The following is a 19,420-nucleotide window of genomic DNA, read 5'->3' as shown; positions in this document are numbered from 1 at the left end:
AATGAACTAGAAAGTATAGAGCTGCAATGGATTCTGAAATTTAAAGCACATTACACTCCAGGCCTTAATCAATATATTAGTGTGAGATCAGTCCTTAAAAAAAGAAGCTTAAAATAACACACCCCCTTCTTCCATATATTTTTATATATTTATATATATTTTTTATATATTTTTACATATTTTTATATATACCCACAGCTTTATAAAACACTTTGTATACACATCAAAGAAGTTTAATTCCTAGATACATCAAGTGTTGTTATCTATACAACTAATATATATATGTATAATTATGTCTTATTATGTCATATTTTAAAAGTCATACAGCTACTTTTAGATTGTAAGTATTGATTTATAATAATTGATTATGACATATATGTATCAATAGTATATATTTGATTCCCTTTAGTTCTATCTTCCATATTCTTTGACTATATACTATGTTCTTAATATCTTGTCATAGGATATAAGTTTATAATATATTTAATCATGATTATTGTATATAGTAGTCATAGATTTTTTTTTTTTTTTTTTTTTTATAGATATTAATATAGATGTCATACATATAGGCATAATAATAGATTTTTATATTAGCATTTGATTATTTATGAAATTATATTTATAGATATATATTTTCTTATTTATTTATTTATTTAATTATATATATATTGTCATATAATATTTCATGTCAGTTTTTATATCCACATTTTATGTTTTTAAACAGATTTCACACACATTTTTTAATTGGAGCCTATTTGAAACATGAAATGCTATTTTGCACGTTTATATTATAGACAATCTATGGAGATTTATGCATTAGTAGTAGACAATACTAGGCATGAAAACACAACAGTCTCTACCATCTGTATTGCGCTAGAATAAAAATGAAACGTTAAAGTTGACGGTTGTAACAGCCACACTATATGGTCCCTTTGGACCTTGCCTTTCTAGATATATATTTATATTTATATTATTTATTTATATTTTTTATATTCTTGTTCTCTTGATGTGACATTGATAAGCCACAGAGTGTTTTCCGTTTCACCATAAAGTTTGCTTGTACAGGTGGAATATGTTTGAGGTTACGATTTCAAAACAAGTACGCACCTAGATTATTTAGGTAAAGTTGCAGTCTTAGCTTAATATAAGCAGTGCTACGTTTTAGTTTTTAGGTTATTAGCTACACGACTCACAGCGATATATGTTTTTCTAGTAGTAAAGAGCTGTTTTATGATGACACAATACATTATGTAAAAAATTTTTCCACAGTATACACTTTTTTCAAGTTAGGGTATTATATTATAGCAACTGAGATTCTTTGTGTTAAATGATAATACCATGAATGAATAGAGCATTTAAGTCATCAGCTTTCACGTACATATATACATGTTCGTTATTATATATTGTTTCATATCTCGGATATTATTCTTATACACATATTAGTATGTATAAATATATGAATGATGTTCATCAATGTTAGTTGTTTTTAAATGTTTTTAAATGTTTTAGAGTGAGCTCGCTAGATACACATACAAAATATTTTCTCTTCGTAGAAATGACAAGTGCTTTTGTGTTTGTTTCCTAGTAACAGTTACTATGTAGAGCAACAGCTGTCTTGTGTCCTAGGTAATGAATCAGGACACTAATTGATTAATTAATTTATAGGCATAGTAATTATACCAATTTAATGCACTATATAAGCTCTATTTTAGCCTTAAGAGAATAGATCTGAAGAAGCGTACTGTTTGTACGTGAAAGCGCTCATCTCTCTTGTTTTATACCAAATAAAGAAGAACTGTTTTTTGCTGCATAATCGTGGTGGTCCTCATCTTTGGTTTATTGACGTTGTTCCTGCTATTGTGCTTTAGTGGTGAGGACTTTTGGAGGTTATTGCTGGGATTGTGCTACATACTATGTATAGTATGTGTGCCATATATTGCTGACATGGTCTGCTGATAACCTGTTTGTGTTCTCTTCCAGGGAGATGGCGCGTCAGCGTAACCCCGCCTACTCTGTGGCGGAAGACAAGGAGATCCACCAGAGCCTGGTGTGGGAGTATGACATCCTGTTTTCCCACACCAGTCAGAATCAGCAGGAGAGGGCTGCACTGTGGCAAGACCTTGTCCGTAGGGTAAATGATATTGGCACACATAACAGGACATATGAGCAGGTACGACATCACTGCAGTGATTTAATCCGAAGTGTCTGTCAGCGTGTATCAGATATCCACAGGCAACAGGTCGCCACAGGAGGTGGGGTGACCACACATCCCCCCCTCACCAGACTGGAGGGGCTACTCCTAAGTGTTGTGGCTCCAGCCCCGGAACACCAACAACAGTACACCTGCATTATGATGGAGGCTGGTTCCACACAGCAGCACGACATGGAGCGTGCAGGTAATATGCCATATGTACACTTGACTGTTCTGTACACTGTATCATATGCAATATCAATGGCACAGTTGTGCCCACTGACATTAATCTCATCATTTCTGCAGGTCCCTCCAGGGTTACAGCAAGGCAGGCCATCCATGCTGGTGAGTGTGTTTAACATAACCTATAATGGTCCTGATAATGCTAGTAACAGTAGTGTAACTCAGTAGTGCTCCGTGTGTATACTGCGGGGTGTGCATGTGTGCAGGTGTGCCTGTGCCCATGTGTGCATGTGTGCAGGTGTGCCTGTGTCCATGTGTGCATCTGTGCATGTGTGCCTGTGTCCACGTGTGCATGTGTGCATGTGTGCATGTGTGCCTGTGTCCACGTGTGCATGTGTGCATGTGTGCATGTGTACACATGACCACGTGTGCATGTGCGCATGTGTGCATGTGCCCATGTGTGCATGTGACCACGTGTGCATGTGTCCACGTGTACATGTGTGCATGTGTGCATGTGTGCCTGTGTGCATGTGTGCATGTGTGCCTGTGTGCATGTGTCCATGTGTGCATGTCTGCATGTGTGCCTGTGTCCATGTGTGCATGTGTGCCTGTGTCCATGTGTGCATGTGTGCATGTGTCCATGTGTGCATGTGTGCATGTGTGTAGAAGTGCATCACTGGTAACAATGTCTGGAGACTGTAAACTGTGTTTCCTGTCTTCCTCCCACAGGTTCTGGGGCTGCTCTGGTGACCTGCAGCAGGGAACCTGAATCCTGTGCCACGGCTACTGGTAATGATGATATTTGTGTAATGGTACAGGAAGGTGTGTCAGGGTCTGCCATTGGTCAGCCAATTGACAGTACACAGTTGTCAACCCCATCATTGCGCACAGTCATCCTGCCAGTACATCCTTTGTCACCATTGTCCCTAGGTGATGGACAGGATACAGTGGGCATAGACCAGGGTAATGTGGTACCTGTGGCACATGCGTCCCCACACAGCAGCCATGGGCAGGGTCCTCCAATGGTACCACACAGACAGTTGCCCATGGGTTCTCGTGGGAGCATCCGTGGGCGTACTGCCTCTGGCCGATGTGCCCAAAGAGGTCTGTCAACCTCAGCTATGTTTCAGACTGTCATGCAGGCACAGTCACGTATGGAAAGGTACACCAGACAGGATCTGAGGGAGCTGAGAGCATATCGCACAGCCATGACAGACAGTATGCATGACATTGCGGATGCTATCCGTAACTTCACCGATGTCATAGACAGACATTGTGGGGACATATTACAGCAGTTCCACAACCAGATGTCCATGAGCCAGGGCAATGGTGGGCGTTTGCAGCATCGATGTGGCCGTATGCCAGCAGCAGCAGCAGCTGGCAGTCAGCGTGGATGACAACAGGCTCACGCACGCCCCCATAGTGCCAGCAGCAGCCCCAGCAATGCTGTGTCTGTGCTGTCATTGGAACGCCCCAGGAGACCACGTGCACATGGCTCTGGACAGTCCCAACAGGGACTTGTGCCCAGTCAACACACTCCCGCTTCTGATGACAGTACCCAGTCTGGCTTAGTACTGGATACGGTCTGTAGCACCCCTGCCAGGCACAGGTACCGTGTCCGTGCACACAGACACTGATCTGTATGGCCTGCCAGGTGCAGTCTGTGGCTGTCCACAAACCCCTGTATATGGCAGCCATGAGGTGGAACTGTGTGCGTGCATACACACATGCGAAATGTTAACACCTAGGGCAACCACATACACGCACACACTGCACCAACACTGCCCCACCCTGTACTGCATACCTAATCCACACCCTGTGCATATGATGACACTGTGCCACCTCCTGCAATCTCCAACATCATTGCGGGAACAGGTAAACACGTTGCTGATGCACAGGGTGACTACATAGAAGTGTATTAGTAGTATCATGTTGGTAACAGTACAGTGTGCTGCTATGACTGTGTGTTTATCCCAGCATGCCTGCTGCAGTAACTGTATGAATGTCCTGAATTGTTATCTGCACCCATAGTACATACCAAAGTATAACAGCTGCACATAATTGCATGCCGGTGGTAAGGTTGTCAACAGATAGCCGCATACATGGGTAGCACAGGGGGAAAGCTAATGCAAGTAGTGATATGCAATGGTGGACATGTACAGTAATGGTGTCAAGTTGCCCACAACGACTATGCCATGTGGATGTTCGCGCATGTAGATATGTGTGCAGTACCAATGTAATCCAAATCACAAATAAGTATGACATAATATCAGTTCTACCATGGGCATCTGCGCTGTGTATTCCTGGGTACATGTTGATAGTGCCTACATATTTGCATTGTTACTTACTTTTATTGTTACCCCTTATTTGTTGTACAATGCACTACTTCCAGCCCTGTTTACTGTAGCTTTGTTTGCATGCATGTTCGCTTGGGGTTCCCTGGAACACTGCTTACACCTGCAATGCAGAGTTACAGTGCTTCTGTAGACTTCTAGTGACATCTGCATAGCGTACGATACGTGTCAACTTTACACATGACAGAACGTCACTGTCTGTCCTGTACGCATGTACGCTGCCTGTGACACATTGCACACGTCTTACCTGGCATTTACCCACGTGTGCAGTCATATATGTCAGTGCTATGAAACAGTAGCAGTACACCCACACATACACACCTTCAGTATGTTGTTGGCCCTATGTGTTGGTACTCACCATGGCAATCACACTACTAGGGTAGCATGTGCAAAGGTAACCTGTGAATCGCCTCTATGGTCCAGTTGTGGTTTATGTGAGTCATGTGTCAATGTCACAGCTGCCACATGTATGCAGTCAGCCATCACCCTTGGCCAGGAATGTACAACACATGTGTGGGATGCCACCACACAGCCAATCTGGGGACTGGTCTCTCTGAACCCAGTAATGCCATACCCTGTCAGGTGGCATGTCATATATACTACATCCTGGACAAACGTCAACCCCAATCCGTGCTGCTACTATTGATAATACCCCTGAAGATGTTCCTGATAGTTTTGACCAGTTCTTTACTGAGACATTTCAGGCCCTAGCTAGCCATCTACCTCCTAGCTTCCCTGGTCCTGAAAGTAGCACCCCTAGAAACCTACTTGCGTTCAGCTGCCAACCAGTCACCACTTCACTTCTCCGTACCTTGACTGAAACAGTGAAACCCACTACACTTTCTGCTGATCAACTCCCTGCCGAGTACCTATCAAAACCAGATGATGCTATTGCTTACCCCATCTCAAAGGTAATCAAACGAACCATGGTAGAATCTAACTTTCCCACCATCTGGAAAATGTCATATGTAATCCCACTTCACAAAGGAGGCAGCTCTACTGAATTCTCCAATTATAGGCCAATAGCTATACTCTCTCCACTTGCAAAGATTATGAAAACTTTCGTCATAGACAATTCATGCACCACCTAATCCAAAATCGCACTATGGCAGACACTCAGCATGGCTTACGTCCTCATCACAGCACTACTTCAGGCCTCCTAGCCTTTACTAACACCATAAACCATACTTGCAACACTAATTATATATCCTCAGCCCTCTTTTTGGATCTTTCCAAGGCATACGATATGGTTGATCACCAACTTGTACTCCACACCCTGCAAACACTGTCTAGATACTGGAGCCTTCCAATGGTTTCAATCCTACCTGCATGGTCGACAGCAGGCTGGCCTCTGGCAGAACAAACTCTCTAACCTTCTACCTAACACCCTCAGAGTACCACAAGGCTCTATACTAGGGCCCTTGCTGTTCTCCATCTTCATTAACGACCTTCATACTGTCATCCCAAAAGTCAGCTGTATCCAATATGCTGAAGACTCTACTCTGATCTGCTCAGCCACATCTCCAGTAGAGTTATGGTCAGCTACCCAGACCACCTTTAATACAATAGAAAATTGGCTTTCTGAACATCGTCTGATCCTAAATCCCAAATAAACTAAACTGCTGTTATTTCACAAACACGTAGGTCTACCACTTTCACCGTTACCATAACATCAACTGATGGCACAATAATCTCCCCTGACCCATCTACTAAACTATTAGGTGTCATCATAGACAATAATCTCAAATGTGACCTACATGTTAACCAAATTATCAAAGCCATCAATAGAAAACTAGGGTCACTTTACAGAATTAAAGCCTTCCTAGCCCCTCCAGCTAAAGGTGCCATAGCTTGCTCACACCTTGTTTCAATCCTTCTGTATGCATCCCCTCTACTCTCGAATATGAACAAGACTGTCCTTAACAAACACTCAATTTGCTACAACCACATTGCCAGGTTTGCCACTGGGCTGCCTTTTAGGACACATCATTGCATCAATCTAAATCAGCTTGGTTGGCTTGCAATACCCAGCCTAATACAGTATAACCAACTGATTATGGCCTATAAAATCCTCTATAATCCAGACAATACTCCTGCACTTCAAATATTATCACCCCCTATAACAATCCTAGACCGCTTCAATCCTCTAACAAACTACTAATTCAGACTAGCAAGTTTAATAACACAGCCGGTGATTCTCTCTTTACAAACCCTGTAAGTAGATCCTGGAACTCACTTCCAGCTGATATTACCCTACTGTCCACTTTAGGTCAATTTAACACTAGACTCAAACAACATTTGTCACTTAACTGGCTATGTCAATGTATCAAGCCTGGCTAACTCGAATGTGTAAAATCTGTGAACCACTTTACTGTGTAATTTAATTTAATCCTGACTTGTGCTCAGGACTAACATTAACCTGTGGAACATGTTTGACTTGCTTACTTATGTAATCTCTGTAGATAATCTGTTTGTAATATGTAATGCTAGTATTATGTAATGCTGTATCTGCTACCCTCGTAGCTTGTCTCCACGGGCCTCCCCTGGAAATGGACATGCATCCAGTCGGACTATCCCGGTCAACAAATGTAGGATAAATAAATAAATAAATAAAATATATTACAGTGACTACAATACAAGTCAGACATTGACACGCACTGACAGCATGCTGAACACACTGGGGCATACGTGGGGACTCAGAATAGCAGCCTGCCTGGGCATCACACACCTCTGCAGCTGGCACACAGGCATATGTTCCGTCGGAACAGAGCACATGCCACACATGGCACGCACATCCCCTGTGCCACACACTCACAGCCTGTAGGGCTACACAACACACCTGCTACAGACGTGTCAGGTACCTGTCTTGTGTGCTGCACTGGGGTCCCGCTCAACAGGCTGTATCTGGTGAAGGTCACAGTGATATGCCTCAGGGCACTATGGTCCACCACAGAACACATGCATACAGGTCAGTCAGAGGCATGGACACATATGACTCACTCATTGACCATGCCAGTATGGCTGCCTGAGACATACCTCCCTGGACTACATGATAGGGAACATAGAATGGATCTCTCAGCATGTGGCACAGGCCAGTATGAGCCTGATGTTGGTTGCCAACATACCCTCACCAGGTATTCTACCACTATATGTGGGAAGGGTGTTGTATGTCTACATTTTGCTCAGTCTCCACTGTCATTCATAGGGTATCCACTGGCTGTCAACGTGTGCTTACATGCTAGGGAAGCCACAATGATGTGCAAGGGTCATCTTGCACGTGACACCCATGGCCCGATGTATAATGGCAAAGCTCCTTGGTACACACATACTGCCTTATGCTGCAGGACATGGTTTACATAGCCACCTCCGTGGGTACCACACAGGTTAGGACACTAACAGTGCTGCTACACAACAACAGCAGTGTACACCGGAAGATGCATGCACCAGACACTGCCCTCAGCACGGTGAACTGCAATGTCTGTGCAGTACCAGATTCATGATTCATGGCTCACAGGTGTTACCCATCACTGACAGGTTATGCCCCATACCGTGCCTGTCGTCCCCTACACATGTAACACACATGGATAGGGGGTGGTATCCCAAGATACCACAGATACACACACCTCCAGGTTGTTGGCACAGCACAAACCATCAGGGCCTACTCATGTGCAGCTAACAGTGTGTCGGACTGCCATCTGGTTCATAGCCTGGCACACACAACCCTCCCATACACAGGAAGACCACCTATCCTCCATAACAACACTGGCAATATGACAGTCTCAAGAACTGTGTTTATATGGCTGGACTGCATCCAGCCAAACATTGTGTGTGAGCATTACTGTAGCTACAACACACTAGTTGAAGGGTTCACAGCATGTGGTCACTGAATTGCAGTGGAATGACATGTTACCACTACCACAACAGGTGGGAATATGCAGCACCTGTACATCGACTACATGTACACTATATGGCCCAGACCAGATGTGTATCCCCTGCTGTAGGTATTTCACCATAGACACCCACACTGTATAGAGACATACCACGTGCGGACCCTGCACAGTAAGACACAGTCATATTGGTATACATTGCAAATACCATTTATCCACTCGAGGCATGTGTCAGACATGGTAACTACTGCAGGTCACAGGTATTTATGTGTATGTGTCACACACATACATCATGTGTGCAATGCCATTGCTGGTTTAGGCAATGGCATGCATTGTTATGCACAAAGACCCACACAAGGTTATACTGTGTGACACAACCACACGTGGCAGTTGTGGGTTACCAAAACATACCTATCTGTACTCTGACAATGGTAATAGACACAGTAGCAGAGCACACTATTGGCATTACTAGCCAACTAGCCCTGTTTGGCTGTGCTGATAGTGTGGTGACATCCCCTGTGTTTACTGGGGGAGTATGCAGCATTTGGTGTATTGTAGTATTTGCCAAAAGGATCTGTTCTCTCACACTTGCATTTACACACCCTACTACCCCCACACACATGCACACTTGCCATTTGCAGGATTCATTCTCCTACCTAACTAAGTCATGACACGTGAGAGAGACGCATTAGCAAAGCGCACTATTCAGTTTACTAGATAGTTCCTCTTCTCTGGCTGTACTTATAGGGTGCTGACAACATCAGTATTTTGAAAGGGTAATGTGCATCAGGTAGTGTGATCTCCTGATTGCCAAAACTAACATGTTTTTCATACGGAAATGTACACACACAAACTCCCCACATCCAAACACACACACATGCCATTTACAGGTTTCAAACTCCTACCTAACTACATTACGATACTCGGGAGAGACGCATTAGCAGAATGCGCTATTCACATTACTGGGAGGCTTCCCTTCTCCTGCTGTACTTATTGGGTGCTGACATCATCTGTGTTTAGAAAGGGGAGTGTGCATCCTGTAGTGTGTTCTCCCAGTTGCCAAAAGGGACATTTCCCTCACACAAATTTGCACACACACACTAATCCCTCTCATCCAAACACACACACTTGCCATTTGCAGGATTCAAACCACTACCTAATGATGTTATGACACTCGAGACGGACACATTAGCAGAGCGCGCTATTCGCATTACTGGAAGGTTTCCCTTCTCCTGCTGTACTTATAGGGTGCTGACATCATCTGTGTTTAGAAAGGGGAGTGTGCATCCTGTAGTGTGTTCTCCCAGTTGCCAAAAGGGACATTTCCCTCCCACAAATTTGTACACACACACTAACCCCCCTCATCCAAACACACACACTTGCCGGATTCAAACCACTACCTAACTATGCTATGACACTCGAGACGGATGCATTAGCAGAGCGCGCTATTCACATTACTGGGAGGCTTCCCTTCTCCTGCTGTACTTATAGGGTGCTGACATCATCTGTGTTTAGAAAGGGGAGTGTGCATCCTGTAGTGTGTTCTCCCAGTTGCCAAAAGGGACATTTCCCTCACACAAATTTGCACACACACTAACCCCCCTCATCCAAACACACACACTTGCCATTTACAGGATTTAAACCACTACCTAACTATGTTATGACACTCGAGACGGACGGATTAGCAGAGCGCGCTATTCACATTACTGGGAGGCTTCCTTTCTCCTGCTGTACTTATAGGGTGCTGACATCATCTGTGTTTAGAAAGGGGAATGTGCATCCTGTAGTGTGTTTTCCCAGTTGCCAAAAGGAACATTTCCCTCTCACACACACAACCCCCACTCACCCACACACTGAGCATTTCCAGGATTAGAACCCATACCTAACTATATTATGACACTTGAGGGAGACGCATTAGCAGAGTGCACTATCCGAATTTCTGGGCATCTATTCTGCACCTGTAGTATTTCTAGGGTGCTGACATCTTTATTTCTACAGAGGTATGTAGATGTAGTACTACCTGTCAGGTGGGGGATAGCATATATATGCATTTGCAGCCACCTACGTCAGGGTCAGATATGCACATCGCACTGGCAGGTTATGTTCTATACCATGCTTTGGGACCACAGGACCTGTAACACACAACACAACCAGTCCAGAACACCACACCCACATCCAGGACACACACTTAGCTTCCCTGGGAACAGTGCCAGGATATGCAGGTATTCACATACACCATTCCAGTTGTTAACATCAGGTACAGGCATATTGTGTGTGAGAACTACTCAGGCCTCTACCACTTTACCCTACAGCCACTACAATTTGTGGGTCCATGTGCTATGGCAGAACCACACACCACAGCCACATGGGTGAATACATATTGCACCTGTCCATCTGCAACGTGGGTACTCACTGTTCCACACCAGAGGTAGACCACCATTGTTGATATCTGACCATACCCACCTTTCCCTGGACATCTATATCTCATCTCCACCTCCAGGCAAGGTTGTCACTGCACACAAACTGTGTTTAGCACAAGCAGACTCTACATTTGTGTAGACTGGGGTGGATGACTTCAGAGGACCCATGCTGGAGGACTATACTGGCCACTCAGCATAATCCTTGACAATTGCATCCTATGAGCATGTGTACAGTTTGCATTGGTCATGCTATCCCACATATACCCATGACTGCTCCACAACAAGACACCTGTCAGCTGTACACCAGCCATATATGCGCCGTTCAACAGACAGAGTGACCTAATACATTGCAGAGCTGTAGCCCACAGAGGGAGGACATCTGTGGACAGTTCCGGCACGGCACTTCATTCACACATACTCATTACAACACAGTGTTGACAGTGGAATCGTGCAGAGAATGCAGATAGGGCTCCCCTCAGTCTGTTATTGACGGACACCTACTGTCAGAGATCCTCAGCAACCCTCTCACAGAACACACTGACAACATGGCTGTGGCTTAGCACATTCAATCCCTGAGACCTCCACGGTGCCCCTGCTTGACAGAGGCACAGCTCACTAGCCTCACATGTTGCCTTCTGTGACCTACTTTACAGTGGCACAGTAGCCTACTATCCTGGGGATGCAGATGCCAAGCACACTCTGGCTGAGCTGTCATTCCCTGGGGCAAGAAGCCTAGTATTGACCTCTACACCTATATGTTCAATTGTCGGATGCACAATATTTGTTGTGCTGTTCTACTGTTTGCAGGTCTTTATTGCCATAGCATTCCCTGTTCCTATGACCAACTTGTGTATCTGTGGAAGATGTTTGCATATGACGGCGATCCACTATATCACTTATGTCTCTGTGGTCATTTACTGTGTGCACTGGGCTGATTGCTGTGTTGTGGTTGGCTCCTGGACTGACACGTACAAATACCAGATATGTGTGGCCAACTGCTAAACGGAGATATGGCCTAAGTGTGTGAGCATGCCCAGTTCAGCCTTTCCATGGCATGTTGTCTGACATATGCCTCATTTATCAAAGTGTGCGAGCATGCCCAGTGTGAGCTTTCCATATGTTGCACTCTGAAGTCCACCACATATTTGGGTGTGTGTGAACTTCGACAATATCGCACGTTTATGATTGTGTGTTGGGTGTCATGTTGTGTACTAACTGGCCAACTGCTTCATGTCTGCCACAACAGGGATTATACTGTGTCTGCAGGGATTGCATGGGATACTTTGCAGACAGTTCTCAACATACTTTCATAATGACCTAACACTGTAGTACCGTATAATGTACTGGTTCGGTACTTTCACTGTGGTGGACAGTATCCTGGGCTTTAGTCCTATGACTGCTTGACATCTTCATAGTGAGCACAACAGACTGTGTAGGGGCCAGTTGTGCACATATGACCATGTTGCAATATGTTCAGATATGGACTACCTACACCAGGCTCGTCCAACATTGCTAGTGTATTCCACAACATGGGTGGACATTGGCAAACACTAGCGATGTTCCCTAGGCCATTTCTGATGCTAGTCACAGGGTGTGTTTGTCCTTCGACACACATTGTAACTGGAGTTTGCCATTACATATGTCATGGTTAGTATACTGTGCCTCCGTCTACCTCTGACATAACAGTGATACCCAGGGTAGCCTACCATCTCCCATACACTCATTAGGATGCCTCTTGAGGGGTGTCGATATGTGGCTCTCTGGCTGACCTGTACCAGGAGTTTACTGAAGTGTGGGGGTGCCTTCTGTGTTATGGATCATTCTGTACAGCTTGACCTATGTATGTCAGTGCTGGGGTTCAGGTCTCTCATGTGCATAGCTCACTGCCATTCAGATTGTACAAGGTGCAACATGTTCATTCATTCCAGGTTGGACATGGCTTCATACATCAGGCACAGCTTTCCTGTAGCTGGGAAGTATGGCGGTGTGTGGGGCTGCAGTTTGTTTACTCAGGCAACACATGGCATCTGTTCATGCTCTTTGCTACCCCTGGTGGGGTACTGTTGTGGACTTTACAGTTGATGGAGGTGTCTGCTGTGGTATATCCCACAGGGGCTATTGTAGTCAGTTGTGATGCTGATGGAGGATGGCTGCATAGCCACAGTGAGTTCCCCTTATCTACATCTGCCAACCTTCATGTTTGGGTGGGTATATGGTACATGTTTCTGCGAACACTACAGCCACATGTTTGTCCAGTGCAGGATATTTATCACCTTTTGTACCCAGGTCTCACATTACATGTTAGGTACCTCATGGGTTAACACCTGTGTGGTAATTTGTGGGCACTTACTGTATATCCACGGTGGTTGTCTATACACAGGTCTGCAATTAGCTTGCTGACATGGCTATGGCTACAGTTGTCTGTTTGTAGGTGGCCCTTTTGTGGGTTCCTTGTGTCAGCTGGGGGTCGGATATGGTGGGCTGTTTGTACTCCTCTGCATACATGCTCAGTCACAGTCCTTCCATGTTGGCCTATACCTATGGGACATGTATACAGAACGGGGGTGGGGGGGGCCAAGACCAAGCCTTGTTGGATGCCACTCATATCCGCTTTGTAGTCTGACATGGATGCGGCATGTCTGACCATGTCAGTTCTGTCCTTGGTCTGCTTTGCAACCCCTCTACTGACATAGGGGTGTATATTTAAGCTGGTGAACATATCCATACTGAACACGTACGGTATTGTCTAGAAGCATGTGCACGGTCCAGCTACGCTGTGTGGACCACATAGCCCTCATCAATGACCTTAATGACTGCTTCAAATGGGTCAGACATGTTTAGGGGCCGGTTTTGCAGTTACAACAGCCACAGTGTGTAGGGTCCAGTATCAGTAGGTCCACAATAGCCTTCTGTCTGTGGTACATACTGATCCTTTCCATAGCTGTGCAGAACAAGCTTGTCAGGATCCTGGGGTGGTAGTTTGGAGTATCCATTCAGGCAACACCTTTGTTGTGATGGACCACTGTTGTTGTACACTACTCTTTGGGTACATATCCTGTGGTAAGGCTGACATTGGGCAGTAGTGTGATTTGGCATTCCATTATTCTTGGGGTCCATGTTGGCCTCAGCACAGGACACCATCACATACCTTTGCTGCTGTGTGTTCTGCTTTGCAGATGATGGCTGTTACCTCAGCATCTGCAATGTCAGGGGACCATCTGCTGGGATAGGTATTTTGCACTCGGGGGGGGGTGTTTGCACTGCACCTGACAGGTTGTATGTTAGCAATATGTGTGTGTGTTTGGTATGTTGTTTGTAATATCTGTGTGATTCGGAGCATATCTGTGGATGCCCAACATGGTTCCTACCATCAGTTGGGTAAGCCTTGTGATTATCCTTAGTGTCCTGTACGTTTTGTATCTTCATAGGTTCATGGGTTCATAGTAGGCTAGACACCCTAGGCCATTAGTAAGCCTAGCTAGAGTGTGTGTGTCTTTCGCCACCCCTTGCTATGTTCAATTATGGCCATTTATGAGGTTCTTCACTGTGCCTCTGTCTGGTCGTGACACAGTGGGGGCCCCCAGTATACATGTACGGTCATCCATCCACTTGGCAATATCCCTGTTGAGGGGTGTCAGTGAGGGGCTCTGCCTACCATGGATTGGGATCCTGTTTCTGGGTGTGCGGAGCCTATGGGTTATGTATCTGTCCCTCCAGCACATCTTATTTCATTATGTGTTGAGGTTGACATCTGTGACTCTCACAGCTCCAATGGCTTTGATTTCCTGTGGTGTAGCATGTCCATTACTCCTGTGTTGGACATGGCCTTGTACAACAGACATACAATGCCTCTGTGTAGGCAGTATTTGACTGCAGTCAGCTGGGGTGTCTACAGCCAGGCAGCATATGACATATATTTCACACACTTTATCCTGTTGGTGGGGTAACTATGAGGTCTTCCGAACCGCTGCAGGTGTCACATATGGTACATCCCATATGAGTCATTGTACTAGATTATGGGTCTGATAAGGGAACAGTACAGCGGCACAGTGACCTCTGTTGATGTTGATGTGAATCCTTTCATGATACGGTGTCCAGTATCAACAGTCTTCATAGCCACATTGGCATTGTGGGTGTCACATGACAGATTAATGTCGACCTGTGTCCCTAGGTCCCTGATTACTCCTTGCATACATAATGGTTTGACACCTATGTGGTACTTTGTGTGTACCTTGTCTGGTATTTGGTGGGACATTCATACTGTCCAGTGTCTTCGGATGTCTGGGTGGAGTTCTTGTGTGTGAGAGTGTGGTCTGTCGCATGCTACAGACTGTACAGCAGTTTTGACTACAGTTATGTGCACATGGGTGGTGTCCGCTGCTTTGTGCATTGTCAGTTACCTGGCAATATGGGTGTCTGTGCTGCATATGGATACTCCCCTCCTTTGATGTTTTGGTGCAGGTGTTGGGGCCATAACACATGATATGTGGTATAACCTAGTAGTGCTGGTGTGCTATCACTAGGCTTGCAGCAGGCTTCTGTCACTGGACAGACATCAATGTACTCCATAATGGGAAGTGCCTCAGGGGCATGCATATTGCAGTTTACACATCTGGCATTGGTCAGCATTACCCTTATGTTTCCTACCACTTATGTTTTCTAGGGTGGTGGGTAGTCTTTTGGCCTTGCCTACATACGGCTCTATGGAGGCGGCAAAGGCCTTATCCAGTATCCAGACGCACACGGGTAACAGCTGACAGCCATCCCTGTAACAGCAGCATAGCTTGTCATGCTTGACATCTCAAGCAGACACACATTAGACCCTCTTGGACTGACAGCTGTAACTGTGCCAGCTGTTAAACATGAGCATTCTGTGTTTGTACTGTGGCATCATTCTTGGTGAGGGTTGGATGCTGCACACAGCCAGTGTCATCCCACCCTGGGGTACATACTCGGAGGGACCATCCATGTCTCTTTTGATGTTGACCAGGGAGGTACATCTCAGGTAATTCACACCAGCATGGACATTGAGTGCATCATATTTCTGCTTGCTTTGGGGTGACCTGCGTACTTGTGTTATGTGGCATTTTGTGGCAGCCTACAAGCAGCTTACTCTACCCTTTCCCTTGTTCAGACTGGTGAGTGGGACAGCTGTGTGTCTGCCTATACAGACACCTATTATGACTGTATCAGGCATGTTGTTTCTCCTTCTGGCCTGTGACTGTTTGGCACACCAGCTTTGCGTACTATTCGTTGCATGTGCTATGTTTGAAGGTTGTGGTTGCTTGTGATCTACTTTGGAGGCTTCTGTTGGTGTGGTGTGTTTGTAATTAAGGCCTCCGGGAATATTTGTCTGTGTTTATGTGTTTGGTTTACAGTTGTGGTAGGTCTATGTGGGACTGGGTTTGTGGTGTATGTGGTTACCTTCTTCTCCTGACTAGTGTTGACAGTACTGAGTTGTTGGAGCTCAACCTCTGGTTTGGATACATGGATGCATCTATCACATATGTTTGTATTTATTGGGGGGTGTTGTTGTTGTCTGTGTACTTGGTACTGGCGTCACATTGCCTCTGGATTCACAGATTATACTTGTTGTGGCTGGACTTAGTGGATTGTATGTGTGGACATATGTTGTTGCCATACTACTAATCAGTGATTACTTCCCTTTTTATGTTTGCTCTATCATGTGGTAGCTTCCTCATTCTCTTGCATGGTTTGGTAATGGCTGGAGTCCAGCATGCCAGATGCCTGCATGTATGGCATTGTGTCTTGTTGTTATTTATGATTGCATACTCCAAGCATTCCTGGCTGTGTTCATGGAATGCCTGTATAACATGTTCTGTGGTGTGTCCCATATTCTGCACTTGCACAGGGCCTTTTGTGGATTCAACATCGGTTTTGAGGGCTGCAACCTATACTTTACACATGTTTTTCACTGTGGTATTCTGGCCAGGGACTGGGGTCAGGGTGTGTATATCTAGTGTGATTACTCTATGGTCTGGTCTTACCAGTGAGGGGTACACTTCTCATCTTGCCATCCAGTACACATGTTGCTGATTATCACATCCAGTATGCTTACCCCTCTTGTGGGAGTAGTACATTGTTCCTGGGCATTTTGGTTTATGGAATGTGGGTAATTTTCTCCTACTGTGTTGGTGCTAGTACAATGCTACCGGTGTATGTCTGGGTATTTTCAGTCAAGCAATATAATGTGGTTTGGGGGGCTTGATATATTCATGTATTCTGACATAGGCCAGGTGCTGTTCCTGGTATTAGGACAGTAGTCTGCAGCAGGCTATATACTGTGAGGCAGTTTTAGCCATTGGTATTTGACCATGGCTATTCCATGCTGCTTCTTGTTGTGGTACCAACATGGGGGTGTGGTTATCCTTGCCATTTCTTGCTAGTCACCCTCCTTTTGTAGCTTGTTCCATGTTTTGCGGCTGTACAGCACAGTATGAGGTGTGACTTGGTACTGTTAGGGTGCTGATGTGAGCCTTGCCCAGTTCTCTATTAAAGGACTGGTATCTACATTCTCCTTACTGTGTGCGTTTACACTGCACACATCTTGCTGTTTATACATCTGTCATTGGGTAGCATTACATCTAGGTTCCTATCCCTTGTAGAAACTATGAAGGTGGGTTTGTGTTTTGAGACTTACCTATTCAGGGCATGCTGTGGGTACTGACAGCCTTTGCCGGTATCCATGGGGCATGGCATGATAGGTGCACACCACCCCTAGCAGGTGGTGCATCATGTCAAGCTCCGCATATCTTCCCAGCCTGAAACACATTGGCTCCCCTTTGACTGACTGCATTACTTCAGCCAATTATTGTACTTGATCTTCTTGTCTTCATAGTGTGGCATCATGCTTGGTGAGGGTGAGATGTTAGGCAGGGTCTTCATGTTTGCATATACTAGATGGTGTTACATTGCTTAACACATGGCAATCATGCCTCAGGTGGTGCTGCAGGGCTGCCTCTGTCGGATGCACATACTACACTCCCTGTACATGTTTGAGAGCAGGTTGTGTCATGTTAGGCATCCCTGTTACTATATGAGTGAGTCAGAGAGGGTATCATTCCCAGGGTTCCTACTGAGCCAGTGTATGTGCTATGCGTTGCCTCTTTGCCAAGGCCAGGGCATACTGGGCACGCCTCCTTCTGCCTACTGGGGCAGGCTCAGGTTATTCCTCCTCTGAGTCACGCTCTGCCTGTGATGGCCTTGGCAATGGTGGGGGGCTGTTTGGCCCGGCCCTATGCTGGTCCTGCTGCAGCTGTTTTCACAAGATCATATTATGTAGCATAGCACATACCATGACAATTTGGGTACATGTAGTTGGTGTGTACTGCAAGGCTCCACCAGATGTGTCCAGACACCGGAACCATGTCTTGAGCAGCCCAAACACATGCTCTATTACATTACGTGTTTGTGCGTGTGCCTCATTATGGCATTCCTGTTCAGGTGTGTGTGCGTTTCTGATGGGTGTCATCAGCCACGGCTCCAGTGCATAACCTGCATCCCCCACTAGGTGTCCGTGTGGGATGTCCCCATTGGCAAATGTCTGGTACAGCTGCGTCAAATGCCAGATGTGGGAATCGTGATAACTCCCAGGGCAGCCAGCACACACATTCATTATTATGCCCTGGGCATCACACACGACCTGGCAGTTGATGGAGGGGAAGCCCTTGCGGTTAATGTAGGCCCTACCCCGCTCACCGGCTGGTGCTTTGATGCGTATGTGCATGCAGTCTATTGCATCCAGTACCTCAGGGTATTCCGCTATTTGCTGGAAGAGATGCATATTGCTGGCCAATACCTCACGGGCATTGGGGAAATATACATGATCACCGACATGTGCTGACATGGCATCCAGGAACTGGTGCAGTACCCTGGAGGCTGATGCCTGTGATATCCCCATCATATCGCCAGTTGGTCTCTGGAAGGTACCTGTTGCTAGTATTCTTAGGCCACCACATACCTTGGTTTCCACTGGGATGGGTTCCCCTCTGTTGGTTTTGTGTGTGAGCCGTGGCCTGCACAGCTCAACAATTTGCTGCAGGAGCTCTCTGTCCACTCTATAGCGCTCTACTATCTCCAGCTCATGTAAACCGTGGTAGGTGACCCTGGGCCTGTACACTCTTCTCCGTCTCCTCACTGTGGGTTGTCTGGCACCATCTGCATTGTCACCACCCTCAGAAAGTCGCCTATGTCTCATTATGACAGCTATGGCAGCCCCTAACATTTCTGCTCTGAGTTCAGCTTTTTCAGTTTTCACTTCTATTAGCTTACTCCTGTCTTGCAGTGTCTCTTAAGGGAAACATCCTGCACTACTGTTTGCAGAGTTTTAAGTGCTGGGCTGGGCTACTATTCTGCCTGTGTAAT

This window comes from Protopterus annectens, chromosome 3.part1 (assembly GCF_019279795.1).
Source record: "Protopterus annectens isolate FY-2018-M chromosome 3.part1, PAN1.0, whole genome shotgun sequence".
NCBI classification, from domain to species: domain Eukaryota; kingdom Metazoa; phylum Chordata; order Ceratodontiformes; family Protopteridae; genus Protopterus; species Protopterus annectens.
Note: the sequence above shows the minus strand (reverse complement) of the source record.